At 58.0% G+C, this 17,448-nt stretch overlaps 1 protein-coding gene across 2 annotated transcripts in view; it reads right to left on the reverse strand.

Moving 5' to 3' along the window:
* Window positions 1–16,867, reverse strand: part of SPSB1 (splA/ryanodine receptor domain and SOCS box containing 1) — a 73,581-nt gene extending 56,714 nt beyond the window's left edge. Inside the window, exon 1 of one of the 2 annotated variants that reach the window (XM_037828590.1) lies at window positions 16,673–16,867. The gene's annotated coding sequence lies outside the window, so the exon portion shown is untranslated. The remainder of the gene's footprint in view (window positions 1–16,672) is intronic. The other variant, XM_037828593.1, reaches the window with a different exon arrangement.
* Window positions 16,868–17,448: the final 581 nt, after the last annotated feature.

Raw genomic sequence — 17,448 nt, forward strand, 5'->3', positions numbered from 1 at the left:
CGGCACCTTCCTCGCCCCCCGCCCCCCTCACCGCAGCTGGGGCAGGGCTGGGCTGGGAAGAGCACAGGGCCACCGTCCGCTCTGCACCTCTGTGTTGCTCCGTCCCCCACCGTTGGCACCTGTTTGGCTGCACGTGCGAAACCCGTCATCGGCTGAGTCTTCTTGGGAAAGAAAACCCCCTCCATGCTTTGTTTTGTTTTTCCCCTTAAATGAAACAAATCCACCCACGTAGTTACTGGAAACTCAAACATGTGAAACCAAAGCGTTTGCAAAGAGAATGAGTCAGCAACCTTGGGAGGCCTGGCCTTCTGTAGGTGGGGCCTCCTGGTTCCCGAGGGTCCCCTCTCCAGGGGGGGGGAGCAGGATGGCCCGGGGCTGCCAGCTCCGGGACACCGAGGAGGCAGAGCTTCCCACACTGCCGCTGATGCCCCAGTGGCGGGTCAAAATCAGGATGCATCGCAAGTCCCAAGGGCAAGTCCACATCTCAGTTTCCTCATCTGCCAAAAGGGGATAACACAGCCCACCATGGGTGTTGTTGGGATCCTGAGGGATGATCTACGTTAGGAACTTTGTGCTTGGCACCTGGTGGGTGGCCAGTACCTGCTGGCTCTGGATCGGGGGCTGTAGGGATTTTAGGGTCTTCCCCAAATTTATGTGCCCTGGAACTTTGGACGTGGCCTTACTTGGAAATAGGGTCTCTGCAGCTGTCATTAGTTAAGATGAGGTTGCACTGGATTAGGACGAGCCTAAATCCCATGACTGGTACCTTTGTACAAAGGGGAGGGACACACAGACACAGGTGTGTCGGCGGCGGCAGAGACTGCAGTGATGTGTCTACAGGCCACGGGACCCCAGGGACCAGCGGCCACCCCCAGGAGCCAAAGGCCTGGCCAGGGCCCCTCCCTGCCTTTGATGTCAGACCTCTAGCTTTCGGTGAGAGAACACTTAGTGTTGTCTTAAGCCTCCCAGGTCGTGGCCGGGCCAGGGAATGAAAAGAGGAGCTAAGATGGGCAGCTGACTGCCTGGCATTCTGTCCCTCAGGGGCCAGCCCGGGGACAGCATCCAGGGCAACTGGCTGCTCTACCCAAGACACGGTGGGTGGGGCGGGGAGCAGGAGGTCACGGTGGCGTCTGAGCCCCTTGGCACTGGGCTTCCCAACTGCGTCCTCCTCATCTTCAGAGAGGGAGGACAAATTTTTGTTTTTTTTAAAAAACAAACCCACACTAAATTATTTTCCAATGTTTTAAAAATTTAGATTGCTGGCTTCTCTTAGGGGGAAGAAAAAAGATGCTACAGCCCCCCCTGGGACCCACCCCCCCTTACGTGGACAGATGTCCCCTCTGCCACTGTCGTCTCCTCCTTTACCACCCTTCCTTGGCCGCTTCCCTTCCTGGCCCCAGGGGGCATCTGAATTTGTGACCCAGTTTAAAACCCTAATTTTATTTAGGAGCACGACCTCAGCCACTTGCCACTAGAAATATCCACGGGAAGGGTCCCTTGGGAAGGTAATTAAAGTCTGACACTTCAGGCTGGTTTTTCTTGCAGAAAAACAAGGACGATGTAAGAAACCTACATCCCAGTCTGGCCCGGGGAAGCCCGGGGAGGAGGCCGGACTTTTCTGACATCCTCTACGTGATTTACAAAACAGATCAGAAGCCGACGTCCCATTTTGCCAACCTCCTCCCTCCCCTTTTGGTCATGAAACAAAAGATGCCCAGCCCTGGGGCCCCCGCCGCTCTGGACGTTCAGGGGTGGCTGTCAAAACGGAGAAGCCCCAAATCGATGCTCGTGTCAGAAGGAAGCAGGATGGTGGCCTGCAGAACGGGGGGCCCTCCAGCTTCCAGAGCTGGCCAGCTGTTTTGTTTATTTTGGGGGGGTGAGGGGAGAATTAGGCAGGACACGGCCGGCTCAGCTCACAGCCCTGCAGAGATGTCCAAAATGTCAAGTGGGCATCTGGGAACATTTTCAAGTTGTCTTGGTCCCTCTGGAAGAGAAAAGCACTGCCTGGCTGGTGGCTTCCGCTCCGTCCGCTTGGCCGTCCCTGGGCACCTGCTAAGGGCTGGGGCTTGGGTCACAGAAGCAGCTCCCCCCTCCCCACCTCCACCCCTGCCCCCTTCACCTGGGAAGCCTTCCCACACCCTCTCGTTGCGTGGTCAAGCCTCCCTCCTCCAGAAGCTTCTCCCCCGCTGCCCATCCCAGAGCACCTGGGCACCCGCCCCCCAGCGCAGAACTGGCACGGTACGTTCTCCCAATGACAGCTGCCTTTTGAGACCCCCTCCCCCAACTGGTGCTCAGAGGCAGCGTGGGCAGCGCCCAGGAGCATAGCCCGCCTGCGTCAGCATCCCTGGCTGAGTGACAGGTGGTCCAGCCTTTCTGTGCTTTGATCTTCCCATCTGTAAAACGGGGATAATGAAGCTCACTCAGCAGGTCCTTAGGTGGGAAATGGCCTAAGAGGAGGAAGGAGCCTAGAGTGGTGCCTGGCTCACACACAGCCTTGCACTCGAAAGCCAGAGTGAGCGCGTCTTGTTTATAGAGGCAGCAGGAGGTGGTGGTCCAGGCACACGGCTCCGCTGCTCCGCTGTGTACATGCCCCGCCTGGGACTGGCTTTGGGCGGTCAGTCCCACATCTCCTGCTGTGGGGGGGCTCCCCATCCTGAAAACTCCACCCGGGCAGCTTTGCCAGGTGCTTTCCAAAACCGTGCCACTTCAGAGAGATGAGTCAACGAGTGAGGTTGGCCAACCTTCCACCAAATTCAAGCTCACAAGCTGCCCGTTCCAGAAACCTCCATGGCTGTGACTTTGCTACCAGCACCTACAGATTTTGGGAAAAACCACCATCTCCCCGTGCCCCCCAGGCCGGGCACCCACAGAGCCTGCTGAAAGAATGAGAAAATGAATTTTAGGATGGTGGGGAGGGCTGCCAACTGTACACAATTACTGCCAATCAGCAAACTTCACTGTACAAGTGAGCTGCATGGCATGGAAATTACACCTCAGTAAAACGGCTGAAAGACTAGTTCTGCACTAGCTCCCTGTGTGTACACTCTGAGCCTTGAAGAGGTGGCACCCACTGCCTGAAACACTCAGGAAGGTCACGTACCTTCTTTGTCTTATTAAAAATAGGCAGAGGACACGGTTACATTAACACAAAACTTCATGATCACAAGGGCTACTGCGTCTCGCTGCTCAGTCACCAGCACCAGGAGAGAAAGCCAGCTCCGTTTTTCTAGTCTGTCTGAACACAGCTATTTTAACTGGCCAGGGCATTTAATTTCAGGCATTCCAGGGGTGCTCCAAATCCATCTTCCCAGGAAGAAAATAGAGGTGACATCCCCCAAACCCGAAACATGGTGGGCAGAGTCACCTTCCACCCGACACCCTGCAACTCCAGCAGAGCCACCTGGACTCCCCTGCCCGGCAAGCACGGGCCTTTAACTGTGCCTCCAAGCAGCGTTTCCGGGGAGAGGGCCGGGGCAGGAGGGGCAGGATGGGCGGAAGGAGATGACCCACAGCCAGCCTTCAGGAGAGCGGACTGCAAGCTTATTTTTTAGCAGTGCAAACTACTCCCCCCAAATTGAAATCTTACACAGGACCCTCTCACACACACAAAACAAACCCCAAAAATAGAAGTTGGACCGGTCTGGTTCAAAGGTCCCTGTCTCTCCACCGTCCGGGCAGGCAGTGCCCCAACGTGGGAGCCCCGACTCTCCAGGCCGGCATCCAGGGGAGCCCAATGCCACCTTTTTGGAGTTACTGGGAAAACGAAAACAAAGTTCAGCTTTAAACCCCCTGAAAACACAAGAGCCTCATCTGGTACGTCCTGGGGCTCTGACGCTGTCACTAAGACTGATCTTTAAGGAAAGGGGGATGTCAGAGATGCACGGAGGAGCTGACTGTCAGAGCTGGTGGTGCAGACGTGGGGTTCAGGGCACTCTCTGCCCTTGCTTCTGCTGACACTGTCCTCTAAAAATAAAAACATACACATAAACGCGGACAGCAAAGCTAGGAAAAGACAGACACCCCAGGTATCCTCCTGGCCTGAGTCGGACCCTGTCTCTCTCTCTCTCTCTGTCGGGCCCTGTCTCTCTCTCTCTCTCTCTCTCTGTCAGGCCCTGTCTCTCTCTCTCTCTCTCTGTGCTGTGACAGCAGGACAGGGAGGGCATTCAGGGGATAGTGGCCGAATAATGAAGAAATTACAAAGAAACAAAACACCTTTATGCAGAGCAGTCTAGACACCCCTGAGTGTGACACGGTGATGAGGAAAATGGTCTTTCTGGAAGTTCAGGGGACAAGAAGTGGGAAGGAAAAAAAAAAGACTGTTCACATAGAACAGCTTCAAATTGACCCAAGAGGAGGGAACCAAAGGGGAATAAACCAGCCGTATTTCTGAACAGGACATTTCTCCAAAGGTGAGGATGTTTTTTAAAGGAACCCTGACATTTCTGTAGAATTATAATCAATTCCAGCTGCCATTGATCCCTTAGGGTACTTGTTCCAAGCTTCACAAATGCCAGGGGCCCTTCCTTCCTACCGCTTGCTTAAAGTCTCCAACTCGAGAAGACTCTCAAGCATGTCCAATCCAGCAGAGGCCCCCGGGCTCGTCTTCAGAGTAATTTTAAGGGACGAGTCCTGATTCCCAAGGGCTCCTGACCCATCCAGGGGCTCATCCCCCCGAGATCCACTGAGGCTCCAGAAGAACTGAACGCTGGCCCCTCACCCCTCACGGAAACTGCCGATCTCAGCTTCCTGAGCTGGACCTCGTGGTTGCATGAAGCTTCACGGGTTCAACCCACCAGGAGAATCCCACCTGCATGAGCCCCGTTTCCTCGGTGGACTTCCCCTGTGGGAACCGAGCCAGGGTGGCTGCGGGAGCATCACAGGGTCTTCCTACCATCCTCTGCCCATGGGAAATTTAGGGTTCCCAAGCAGCGCCACCCCACCCAGGAATCCCAGTGCCTCAGTCAGCCCCACAGCCAAACTGCCAAGTGGCTGGTTCATGATCTGCCTGGGAGACCCCCCAGCACTTCCAAACCAGAGGACCACGGAGTCGAACTGGCCAGAGCCCTTGGTTGGCACACTTTGAACACCAAGGGGCACCGTGGAATCAAGAGGAAAAGTTCCATCTTCTCCGAGCATCTTAGAAACAACTTTCGAGAGGGTGGGTGGGTGGGTGAGGTCACCCCAGACCCACTGACAGCTCCTGGCCCTGGCCCTGGAGGCCCCCATGCTGTACAGCTCCGGACAGCCTCTCCATGTCCTGCTCAGGATGGCCAGTCCCCCCTCAGGCTCACTCTGCCTCCCTGTCCTCCACCCTGCAACCTGAACAGCCGTGGGCAGAACCCCGTGGCCACCCACCACACCTGGCCAACAGCCAGCCTCCCTCACACACCTGTGGACTCCACCAGGGGTCCTGAACGGCCTTACGCACCTCCAGCATTGTGCCTGGTAAACACTAAGAGCCTAATAAATGCTGCCAGCAGGCTCTCCAATCACAGGAAAAAGAACCCAGGCTTTGGAAGCAGGCCAACCTGGAGGTAAACCCGCTACTGTCCACCTTGCTGTGTTACCTCCAGCAGTGTGGAAACCCTCTCTGAAGCTCGTCCTCCTCTGCAAACTGGGAGGTGAGCTCTAACTTGCAGGGTCGTTTTACAGATTCAAAATCTCCACACGGTGGCAAGCGCAGTGACCACGGCAGCAGTCAGTGATGGTTTAGGCTATTCCTGGCAGGACCCTACACATGGCAGGTAAGATTTGCTCAACTAAGTGCCGGCCCGAGAACGGGAGGGAAACAGCAGGAAAAAGCCAGGAGAACTCCAACAGCAAGGCATCAGTGTTTCCTTCTGGTGGGGGCAGATGCCATCTTCCCCCGCGCTGGGCGAACCCCCAGTCTGTGCTCTGAACTGACGCCACGCGTGTCATGGCACCGCAGCTCTGGGGACCCAGGCTCGCAGGACCGGCTGCTGGGGGGCCAGTGGCCCAGGCAAGGTGGGCTCAGAGCAAATGACACTCGTGGGGGCTGACACGGGTTGGAGCGACCGAGTCACCGTCCCAAGGGCATCAGCTGGAAGCTGTAGATTACAGCCACACACCGAGTAAGACTCGGGCACACGGCGCCCCATTCCGGCCTCTAACTCATAAAACACAGGGAGGAAAGGAGAAAAGAAATGAAAAGGAGAGAAGGAAAGAAGTGGCTAAAACCAAAAGGATTGGAAGAGAGAGCACATTTAAATGTTGCCAGAAACTAAGTGTGACAAGGGTGCCCCAGCCCCCTGGGTGGCCGGGGGCGGGGAGCAGCACCTGCACCAGCCTGATCTGGGCCACCCAGGAGACGTGTGACATCACTGCTTGGGGGTGTGTGTGTGTGTCACAAGCCACGTCTGGGACGAGTCCGCAGGGCTCCAAAGAATCATTTCATAAATCCGGGAATTTACCCTAAGACCTGTGGGGGGCTGCTGGTGGATTTCAAGAAGGAGATTGGAATCATTAGGTTTTCATTTTTAAAAGACCACTGGCTGGAAGAGGGTAGTGCTGTGTCAGTCTCCTGTATCCAGTCGGTGAGGCGATGGTGTCCAGCTGTTTGGTCAAGCAAGCTCAGGCCTGATTACTACTGTGAGGGTATTTCCTAAATAGATTTGCATCTACTGTCAGTCGACTGCTTCTATGCCGGTTGCATAGAAGGAGATTGTCCTCAGCAATGAGGGGAGCCTCCTCTTCCAATGGGTTGGAGATCCTAAAGCCAGAACGGAGGATTTCGGAAGTCAGAAAGAAGGATTCCTGTCTCAACTTCACCCAGCCATCTCCTCCTGGGGAATTTAACTTCACCTTCACCAGTCTCCAACTTGTGGCCTGCCCTACAGAATTCGGACTTGCCAATCCCCATGGTCACATGGGCCAGTTCCTAGAATAAATCTCTTTATGTATATAACACATATCTCCTGCCGGTTCTGTTTCTCTGGGCGCACTAACGCAGTGGCTAGGTCTGCGGAGGCCACGGCCATGAGAGAAGGAAGATACTGGCCGTTCTAGGTTAACCTTTCAGACAAACTGTTTGAACCCAACCGCTCCCACCTCCAAGTGGCCTATGGAGGAGCCAGGAAGGAAAATTCAGCTTCCACTTAGGAAATACTCTTCCCATTTAGGAAACACTCTTCCCCCACAAAACCTAACTAGCCAGTGTCTGCAGAACACACCAGCACATGCGTGGGCCTCGGCAGGTCAAGACCCCACCCGCGCTCTCCATCAAGGTGGGACGGCCACCCAGCCACCAAGCCCATCTCTGCGGGGGGCACCGTCGGGTCCCCACAAACTGGGGCCACCCTGGAGACGGCTCTTTTGGCTCCTGCATCCACTCTCAGAGCACGGTGACACTAGCTTTCCTGACCCGTCCCTCAGAATCATTCCGTTCTTCTCTGTTCCTTCTTTGCGGCAGAGCATGTGGTCAAGGGTGTAGACCCAGGAGTCGGGCTGCTGGGGTTCAGCTCCCGGCTCTTCCCTTTACCAGCTGGGTGACCCTGAACTAACCTTGTGGGGTCCTAGTTTTCTCATCTGTCAAGTGGGGCCTTGTTTACCTTAGAGGTGTTACTGGGATTCTGAAGACTGAGGGAGTCACCCCATGGACAGCACCCGGGGGCACACCTGGACGGCACCTGGGGGCACGCCTGGATGGTACCTGGGGCACACCTGGGTGGTACCTGGGGCACACCTGGACAGTACTGGGACACACCTGGATGGCACCTGGGGCACACCTGGATAGTACTGGGGCATACCTGGACAGTACTGGGGCACACCTGGACAGGCCAGCCCCACATCAGCCCCCCATTAGGCAACCTCGGCACCCCGCCTGAATTAGGATGCATCTCTACGCCACTTGATCTCATGTGCAACTGCACGGCTCTTCTGTCCACAACAGAAGACTTCATTGATGCAACAGTGACCTCACTGTGTTCAAACCATCCGGCCTGGCTTTCCAGGTGCCCTGGGAGCCCAGACCCACCCTCCTCCCCACAGCCTGCCCACACTGCACCCCAGCTCCGCCTGCCCCGGTCTGACCCTGGCGGGAAAGAGACATCACACAGGAAAGCTGGTTACCGTCCCCCAACACTGCTGTGCCCAGAATGCTCTCCGTGGTCGAAACCTGGCTATTTATAAGGAAAGAACTGCCAAGTCAGAGGCTGTGGGAAGATGCCTCACCCGGAGGGAGGCCCAGGGCTCAGCCACCCCACCCCAGTGCTGGGAAGGTGAAGCCACTTGACAGGAACAAGCACTTGCCTGAGAGGCCCTCGGCTGCCCCAAGGAGGCCAAGCCAGAGCTTGCCCTCCAGGAGCACCCCTGCGGCCCAGCCCAGCTCCCCACAGGCACATTGGACAGTGTCCTGGCCGGCTGCCCGATTCTCCAAAACTGCCCAGTCACCCTAAAGCACAAGACCCTCTCCCAGGTCACTCGTAGTCACACCAACATCACCAAGGCATGTGGGCCCTTCTGCCCTCACCTGGCCTCACTCCAGCCACACACTAGCCCATGCTCATCCCTCCCACCTGCCTTCCCCACCCAAACCCCCATGTCCCCACACCCCTGGCACTGTCATTACTGGTGACAGCCTGTCTCTCCACTAGACAGTGAGGTTGCAGAGTGAAACCACCTCCATCCTGTGTATCCTCAGCCCCAGCAGAGCAGCTGCAGACAGCAGGTGCTCAATAAGTTCTGGATGAAGGAATGAACACTGAGTGGTCCAATAACGGTTCATGAGAAATGAACCTTGGTTGGAGCATCTCTGACCTCCCATGGGGTCATGGAGGAAATTCAGATCTGAGAATTGAAACTTCTGCAGTAGGGCCCTGGAACTGAGAGTCCAGGGGGAGGCCTGGCAACAGCTACCACCTCGGAGCCCACACCACGTGCATTGGGCTGTGTGCAGGGCCGAGGCCCAACACCTCCCTGAAACCTCTCCCTCACCCCCCACACAGATCGGGGCATAAGGCTCCAAGGCGAGGCCCGGACCAGGCCACCTCCCAGCCTCTGCCCAAAACCACAGAGTCGCCAGCCTGGCCTGCACCCATTCCTCCCACAGGCATCCAAGGACCCTCTGCGGGCACCAAGGGCACAGAATGGATGTGCCCCGGTGCCGCCCTCCTGGAGCCGACAGCCCAGGGGGACAACCGCTAGCTGCCCATGCAGAGTGTGTGCGTCTGGCTTGGATTCCAGGGCTACCAAGCAGCAGAGACGCCACAGCAGCAAGTGGGCCCGGGAAGAGGGGAGTGCCAGGAGCCCCATTGTTAAAAAGTTCAGCAAAAGGGGCTTGCAGGATGTCCATGAGAAAAGTGCAGCTGGAAGCTGGGCTGGTCGGCATGAAACATGTACGGTGGGTGGAGGGTATTTGTGCCAGAGACAGAACTGGGCATCCACAGAATATAGAAGAGGTGGCTGAAATGCTAAGAGAGGGGCTGGGGAACCCGTGCGTGGGGCTGGGGAGGGGGCGGCAGGAAACGAACCCCACAGGGAGAGAAAGCAGGACCAGTCAGGGAGACAGCAGAAGCCAGAGGTGGTCTTGGCATCTGAGGAGTGGACAGAACTTTCTAGGCAGGAGGGAGCAGCCAGGCAGTGGAGGCAGCAGGACAGGAGAGGAGACAGAAAGTAAAATGTGCTGGTGAGATCTGGCAGCTGGGGAGCCGTCAGTGACCTCCGCTGAGCAGTTTCGGGGGCAAGTCAGGGGGTGTAGAGGCCTGGGAGCATCGGGGGAGGGAGGCATGGAGACCAGGTGTGCTGGCTGCACTCTGCACACTGAGAACGGGCAGGTGACAAGGTGACGTAGGGGGCTGGGTGTGGCCGGAGGGGCCGGCCCCTCTTTCCCTGGTGGCAGGTCTGTGACCAGGTGAAGCCCAGAGCGCACAGGCCCGACAAACAGCCTCACCCAACCTCACCCACCCAGAGGGTCCATCAGGGAGAGTGGGTCCGAAAAGCCCACCAGCAGAGCCCCTCTGCCCACATCCCACACGCAGCACGGAAGCCCATGATGCGAGAATGTAAAATGGTGCAGCCACCATGAAAAACAGTGTGGCGGTTCCTCCTATAGTTAGCTCTTATAGATGTGGGCCAGCCATCCCACTTCAGGTCTACACCCGAAGGAACTGAAAGCAGGGACTCGGACGGCTACTCGCACACCAGTGCTCATCACAGCACGATTCACAAAGGCCAAAAGGTGGAAACGACCCAGGAGTCCATCGACAGATGAACGGACAGACAAAACATGGCCTATCTGTACAGCAGAACATTATTCAGCCGTAAAAAAGGAGTGAAGTTCTGACACATGCCACAACCTGGATGAACCCTGGGGACGTCACCTTGCATGAAACAGTCAGATACAAAAGAGCAGTTGTCATATGACTCCACTTAAACGAAACAGCTGGACCACGCAGTCACAGAGACGGAAGGTGGAGGACAGATTGCAGCGTGGGGAAGAGAGGGGAGATGGGGGGTGGCTGCCTAACGGGTGTGGTTTCTGCCTGAGCTGATGGGAGAGTTTTGGTCGTGGACAGTGGGGAGGGTGGCAGGCACTGTGAGTGTGGTCAATCCCACTGAATTGTATACTTAAAAGTGGTTAAAATGGGAAACATCAGGCTGTATATCTGTCACCCCATTTAACATTTTTTTTTCAAAAAGCACAGCATGGTGCCACCCTCTCTGGGGTTTGTAATCTCAGTGAATGCAATTAAAAAAAAACAAAAGAGAAGACACCCCTAAAATCCAAAACTTCCCTGGTGGCTTTTGGGCACCCTGGCCCCCCTCTCTGCGATCCAAGCACAGCCCAGGTGAGAAGTGGCCCCGTGGCCCCCAGCACCGTCAGAGGCACCCCTCCCCAAACCCGTGGGCCTGGGCGTGAGCACACGAGCACTGGAGAAAGGCGTCTTCCCGGTTCCAAATGAAAATGCCAGGAATGAGGGGTGTCCCCCAGGCAAACCCCAGCCCCAGCCCAACACTCCCCTGCCAGCAGCATCGACACCCTGTGAGGCAGGTCCTGCCATGTCTGTCTCCCCCCAGGCTCTCCACTGGGGACAGGCTTGAGGCCACCCGGTGTACCTGGGTCCCCTGCTCCAAGTGGCTCCTCCTCTGTCTCGTCCACTCTCAGCCCTCTCGGGAGGGTGGCCTCCCACGGTAACCCCGAAGCCAGCTGGGGACCTCAGAGGCACCAGAATTCTTCTCCCTTCCTCACCTGCCACATCAACAGTAACCCCAGCCTGCAGGGTCCACCTCGGGAGAGCCCCCAGCCTCCGTCCCCACCGGCCATGAAACACCAGCATGCAGCCACGCGGGGCCTTCTCGTGTCCCCAAGCCCAGGTCCTCACGGCCGCAGCCCCCGGAGTTCTCTCTCTCAGAACCAACCTGGTCGTGCCACCAGTGCTGCTGCCCAAGAGACTGCAAGGGGGAACCGAAGCCATCCGAGCTCCCGTGTGCCCAGGCTGGGTGGGGTCCTACACACAATTTCTTGTTTCAGCCTCAAGCCGCCCTGAGCAGGGGATGCCCCTGGTTTACAGAGGCTGCACATGCTTGCTTTACCTGCATAACTCAAGCACCTCAATCCCATGAGGCGGTACCAAAAGAATCCTCATTTTACCGACACAAGAACTGAGGCTCAGAATGGGTGCGTGGCCTGCCCAAGCTCAAGCTCAGCAAGTAGCATGCTGGGTGCTCACCCCACTATGGCTGCACCCTCAAGTCTGACACACAAAGCTGGCCCCATCTGCTCATCCATAATCTGGTAAACTCCTATTCACTCCACAGGGCACAGATGCCTCCTCCATGAAGCCCTCCCAAAGCAGGGTGGGTCCCTCCTGCCTCTCTGCTCCCTAAGCCCTGTGCATCACACACCTCTATGTGCCCTACAGGCTGTGAGCATTTCAAGGCCTCCGACGTGGTGTCTGGTGCATGTAGCCTGAACCCATCAGTTCTCCGTGGAACAGCTTTTCTGGCTTTCGGTCCGGAGCCTGCTCTCTTCCTTAGGATCAGCTGTGAGACAGCGGAGAAGGGTCAGGACCCTGAGCCTTTCGGCCCCTGCCCTAAAGCAGGAGGCCCATTTCAGCCATTCAGGGACAGGCTTCTCATAGGGGAGGCTCCTTGCCACTGCTGGGTGTCTTCCCACATGCCCAAAACCAGGGACACTGGGGCATTTCTCCTCCCTTGCTTTTCTTTTCCCTGGAGCAGGGCTTCTCAGACTCCCAAGTGACCAGAGAGGAGATGAGAACACCAGTCTTCCATTGCCACTATGCTGCTGACATGGTCCCGTCACATTCCAAGCTCGTTTTCCCACGAGTCCAGGAAGCCACCCCCACAGATAAAACACCTGCCACCCGGGGGACATCCTAACCAGCCTCTAGCCGGGAGCCACTGCCCACCTACTTCAGGGCTGCCAGCTGAGACACCCAAGGACCCCCTGGGACCTCGATGATCCCGGCTCCTTCTGACAGCTGCTGTCTTGGGGAAGTCTCTAAGCTCAGGACCCCAGGATCTTGGGAGATGACAGATGAGTTCCCGAGGGTCTGGGAACTCCCTAGACCAGCACGCACAATTGTGGCTGCGTGTGTGTATGTGAAGTTTCCTGCGGAAAGGGTCCCAGGCTTCCACCAGGTTCTTAAAGCATCCACGACCCAAAGGAGAAGGCCACTCACCCCTGAGGTCGGGGAGGTGGGGAGGGGGTCCCAGACCACAAACAGAGGCGGCAGATGGCACCACGACATGAAGATGCAGTTTTAACAGTTAGAGAGCCCCAAAACGGAGCCAGTGGCTCTGGGCAGCCACGAGCTTCCTGTCTGTTCCCAACTGGGGCAGCTGTGGGATTCTAAAGTCCCACTCGGCAGCCCTCTCCCCAGTGTGCATTTATATCCCACACATCGCGAGTCCTGGGCCCACGTCAGCCAAGATGACCCTCCACCTCCCTCGATCTCCAAGATGTGCCCTGTGGGTGACATCCGCGCAGTAGATTCAAGAGGGTTGAGATGGGTTTAGGTCCGGCCCAGCACTCACTGACCAGCTATGTCTACATCCCCTGATGCCCGGCCCCACCACAAATCCCCGGGGCCTGCACTGCACAAGGCCTAGCCCTCGGTGGGGGGCAAAGCCCAGGCCTCTCTGGGGTTCCCCACGGCCAATGGAAGGCCAGGCGCCGCAGCCTGATGTTGGTGTGGTTTGTCTCGTGATCACTGTACTCATTTATTTTTACTGTTGGGCAATGAACAGAGCTTTTCAAACACAAAACAAGCGAGAAGTTTCCCGAAGGCTCCGAGGGGTGGAGCGGCACAAGGCAGATTCCATACCCTCCCCCCGTTGGATTCCACTGTCCTTCCCCATCAAGGTCACGGCAATAAAGGATCCCACTCCAAGTCAGGAAGGAATCCGGTAACACCGACTCCTGTCCCCAAGTCAGCCTCTTTGAGATTCGATTCGTCTCTCACACGTATCTTGGGAAGTAGTTACATATGACCCAATAGCATGTCTGAGATTTGCTTTAAAATAATCCAGCACATGCGTGTACATGCATGTATGTGTGTGCGTGTATGTATGTGTGTGTGCGTGTGTGTGTCCGTGTGCACATATATATGTGCATTGCGTGTGTGTGAGTGTTGTGTGATGCCTACTGGAGCTGGGTGATGGCATCTGGGGGTTCATTTTACTCTCTTACTTTGTACAGGTTTGAAATTTTCCAAATAAAACATTTTTATCTTAAAAAAATATATATAAATACACGCTTCTTGATGGCAAGGCTATGGCAGGGGCAGTGGGCACACTGTCCGGGGTTTAGGGCCTGGGTGCCAAAATCAGGGGTTAGAATTCTGGCTTCCCTGCTCAGTGGCAGAGCCCTTGGCCACATCACCTGCCCATCCCAAGCCTCAGCAGCACGTGAGGGGCTGGAGAGCCTACAGCCCAGGGATTCTAGGAAGAGTCCAAGAGCTAAGTGTGACAGGCCTCGGTGCTGGGTCTGTCTGGTACTGGTGGACGCTATGAAAGTGTCTCTTGCTACTATAGTTATTAGGGCTCAACCAAGGTCATGCCCAAAGAGCACTCAGCACAGTGCTGCCAGCTGACCAGAGTGCCACTTTGACCCTTATATGGGAGGGTGCTACCAGACGACGGAAGACAGGGAAAGCACCAAATTCAAAGTCCAAAATGAAATCCCCTGTACTTCTGGATTTCATCCATTGGACTTGGGGGGAAGGCATATGCACCCCTAAACAGATCGAGACACACCTGTACCTGCTCATGTGCTTCTGTCTGATGAAGATGCTTATTCTCAAACTTTTCAGAAACAAAAAGATCAATCAATGCATGCACGCCAGCCACAACCTGTTTCTTGAGAAGCATGGGTAAGAAATCCCCAGACTCAACTCGCAAACAGTGTAAGAATCAGAGGCTTTGCTAACTGCAAAACAGCGTCTGCAGGCAAGTTTTCACTCAGCTGGGAGGAGGGGTGGGTGCGAGAAGGACGGGGAGTGGGGAACATGGCAGCAGGGGTAGCCCTGGCCTCACCTAGCAGGCCCCCCACCCCACGCCCCAGCTTGGTGGGAGAAATTAAACATCTGTGCAGCTTGCCCAGGGGCGAGTTTCATGAGGCAGTCCTGGGGAACCACTGAAGGGTGGACCTAGCTGTCGTGAGCAGCCCAAGGAATGCAGCCTCACCCAGCCCCAGGCAGGACCCCTCCTTTCCAAGGACCCTGAAATCTCTCCATTCCCCCACGGGACCGAGCTCTCAGAAGCCGAAACCAGGCCCGCCTGCTGCTCTTGGCTGTCCGAGCCACTGGGCTAAATGTTCTACAGTTTTTCTTTTCTCTGCCTGCCAGGCTGGGAAAGAGAAAGCAGGCTTGTAAAGTTACTGCATTATGGCACCCATGGCACCCCATCGGTCCACAAGTAGACACACATCCACACACACACACACACCCCCCATCTGCTGGGTAAAGTGCTTCCTGCAGAAGAAAAAGGCAGCAAGAGAACAGGAGGAGCCTTTAAAATGATCTAATGAAACCCGTCATTTGACAGCTGGGGAGACAGTCCGTGCCTTGCCCGTGACCTCAGGGCTGGACGCGAGGTCACCGACTGCCGAAGCCAGGCCTTCAGGGACTTGGTCAACAGGGCTGGGAAGAGAGGGATGATCTGTAAGGGCTTCTCCAACTCCACCACCCCCTGGTGACCAAGCCTGCCTGGCCGGGAGTGCTTAATCCAGTACTTTCTGCTGCCCAGAGAGGGAGTACGAGGAAGGGACGGACAGCACTGAGGGGAGACACAGCATCCCCTTGAAAACAACCAGGATGAAACTGTGAGCCTCACTCCCCCCACCCCATGTCCTACCCCGGGAGAGAATTCTCCCAAGACATCAAACCTTAGTCACCAAGGATGGCGCGTTTGCCACGAACACCTGTTAAAACTCCACTCATGACCAGTTTCTGATGCTACTGGCTGGAGTGTTTAACTAAATATTACTCACAGGAAGCAGCCCCTGCCAACTCGCCCCCAAACTGCCCAGTTCGTTTTCAGAGAAAAAGAGAGAAGGAGAGAGAGCGAGCCTGCCTGCTTGGCTGGGCACCCTGGCGTCCCCGGCGGGGGTGTGGGGTCCAGCGCAGCCCCCATGTGAAAGCCAAGCAAGGAAAGTTAAGCAGCTGGGGGTGCCGGGGGTGGGGCACTGCCAGGTTGTCACAGACGGCCTCACACTCACATTATCACACTGACACATACACTGGCAAGCACACACAGAGACACACACACACACTCACAGGCGCTCACACACCAACACACCAGACACAGGCTCACAAAGTCACACGCACACATGCACTCAGCCACACACAGCTTCCTCCCAGCCCGGCAGACTCTCACCCGCAGGCTGAGCCCACAAGCCCGAGTACCGTCTGCTTCGGGAGGAACCGTCCCTGTCCCCATCACTCGAATTTGGACAGGACAACCACCCAGCACCACCCCCACACCCACCCACCCAATATATACATCCCGGGCACCGGGTGATCGGATCCCGGGGCCGACCGACCTACACAGGTTCCTTTAACTTTTCTCTTTTAATAGGTCCTGCCAAACTCGGGCTTTCCCTCCGGGGCCGGGAGAAGCCGCGGTGCTCGGGGCCAGGCGGGGACGGCGGCGCCGCCCAAGGATGTCGGCCGGCGGGCTTCCCGGGGGAGGCGGCTACAGGCTGGGCGGGGGTTGGGGTGGGGGTGCCCCGGGGGCCGGGCGGGCCTCTCTGCAGATCGGCGCTCGGGACTGGCGGGAAAAGCGAAACCAACTTTGCGGAGCGGGGTCGCGGTGCCCCCTCCCGGCCGCCGGGCAGCCAGGGAAGGGGGCTCCGGGGCGCCCGGGCCCCGAGAGGTCGGCAGGGGCCGCCGCCCCAGATCCCTTTCCCGCGTCTGCAGCCGCCGAGACTCAACCGCGGGCGCGACCCGTCCCTGGGTCTCCGGGACCCCCGCCCTGTCCCGCCCGGTCCTGCCCCGCAGGTGGGCCCGGAGCCCGCCGCGACCCGCCTCCGTCCGCAGCTGCAGCGGCGCTGGGCGGCGCCCCGGCCCCTTCCCCAGGGACCCGCGGCGAGCGAGGGGGTCCCCGGCGCCAGTGAGAGGAGGAACGCGCCCCCTGCGCCCAACCGCCGGGCCCGGGTGCCCGGACCCCCGCGCCCGCCCCCAGCCCTGCCTACCGCGCGCCCGGGGAGGCCGCCGCCACCGCTCGCTCTCCGGGGCCGACGGGGCTCGGGGCGCCCGGGCCGCGCCCGCCGCCGGGAGTGGAGCCGCCTCCTCCCGCGGCCCCGGCGCCGGCAACTGGAGCCTGGTTCCTGCTGCGAGCGCGCGGGCGGCCCGAGCGCGACTCCTGCGCGAGGGAGAAGAAGCGACCGAGGGCTTTAAAGTGACAAAAAAAAAAAAAAACGACCAGCGCGGGGGGGCGGAGCCGGCCCGCCCCGCCCCTCCGGGTCCCGCGCGCGGCGCTGCAAGGGCGGCCCCAGGGCGCAGCCGGCGCGGGCGGGTCGCGGCCGGGGGGGGGGGGGGGCGTCACGTGCCCGGCCCTCCCCCGCGACCCCCGTCGCCGCCTCCTCCTGGGCGCCCGCCTGGAGCGCGCGAGGCCGCGGGGGAGCGGGAGCGCGGGGCGGCGCGCGCCCTGGCTGGCCCGGCCCCGGCGTCTGGCGGCCTCGGCCTTGGCGTTGGCTGCCCGCGGCCTCGCGTCCCCCCCGGAGGCGTCGTTGGGAAACGCCGGGCAGCCTCCGCGGGGCGCGAGGTCGGGGTTGCGACACCCGGAGGCCCGCGGCGGCGCCAGGCCCGGAGGTCGGGGGCTTGCTAATTAAAAAAGAAAAAAACCCACCTCCTTTCGGAGGGTGGGGGCTGCTTCCGTAACCTCGGAAGCGAGGCCTTGCTTGTCTCATCTGAAATTCCCCACAGTTTAAAGTTCTCTCATTCTGGGGCGCGGGACAGCGGCACGTGG

The sequence above is a fragment of the Choloepus didactylus genome, chromosome 2 (genome assembly GCF_015220235.1).
Source record: "Choloepus didactylus isolate mChoDid1 chromosome 2, mChoDid1.pri, whole genome shotgun sequence".
In the NCBI taxonomy this organism is placed as follows: domain Eukaryota; kingdom Metazoa; phylum Chordata; class Mammalia; order Pilosa; family Megalonychidae; genus Choloepus; species Choloepus didactylus.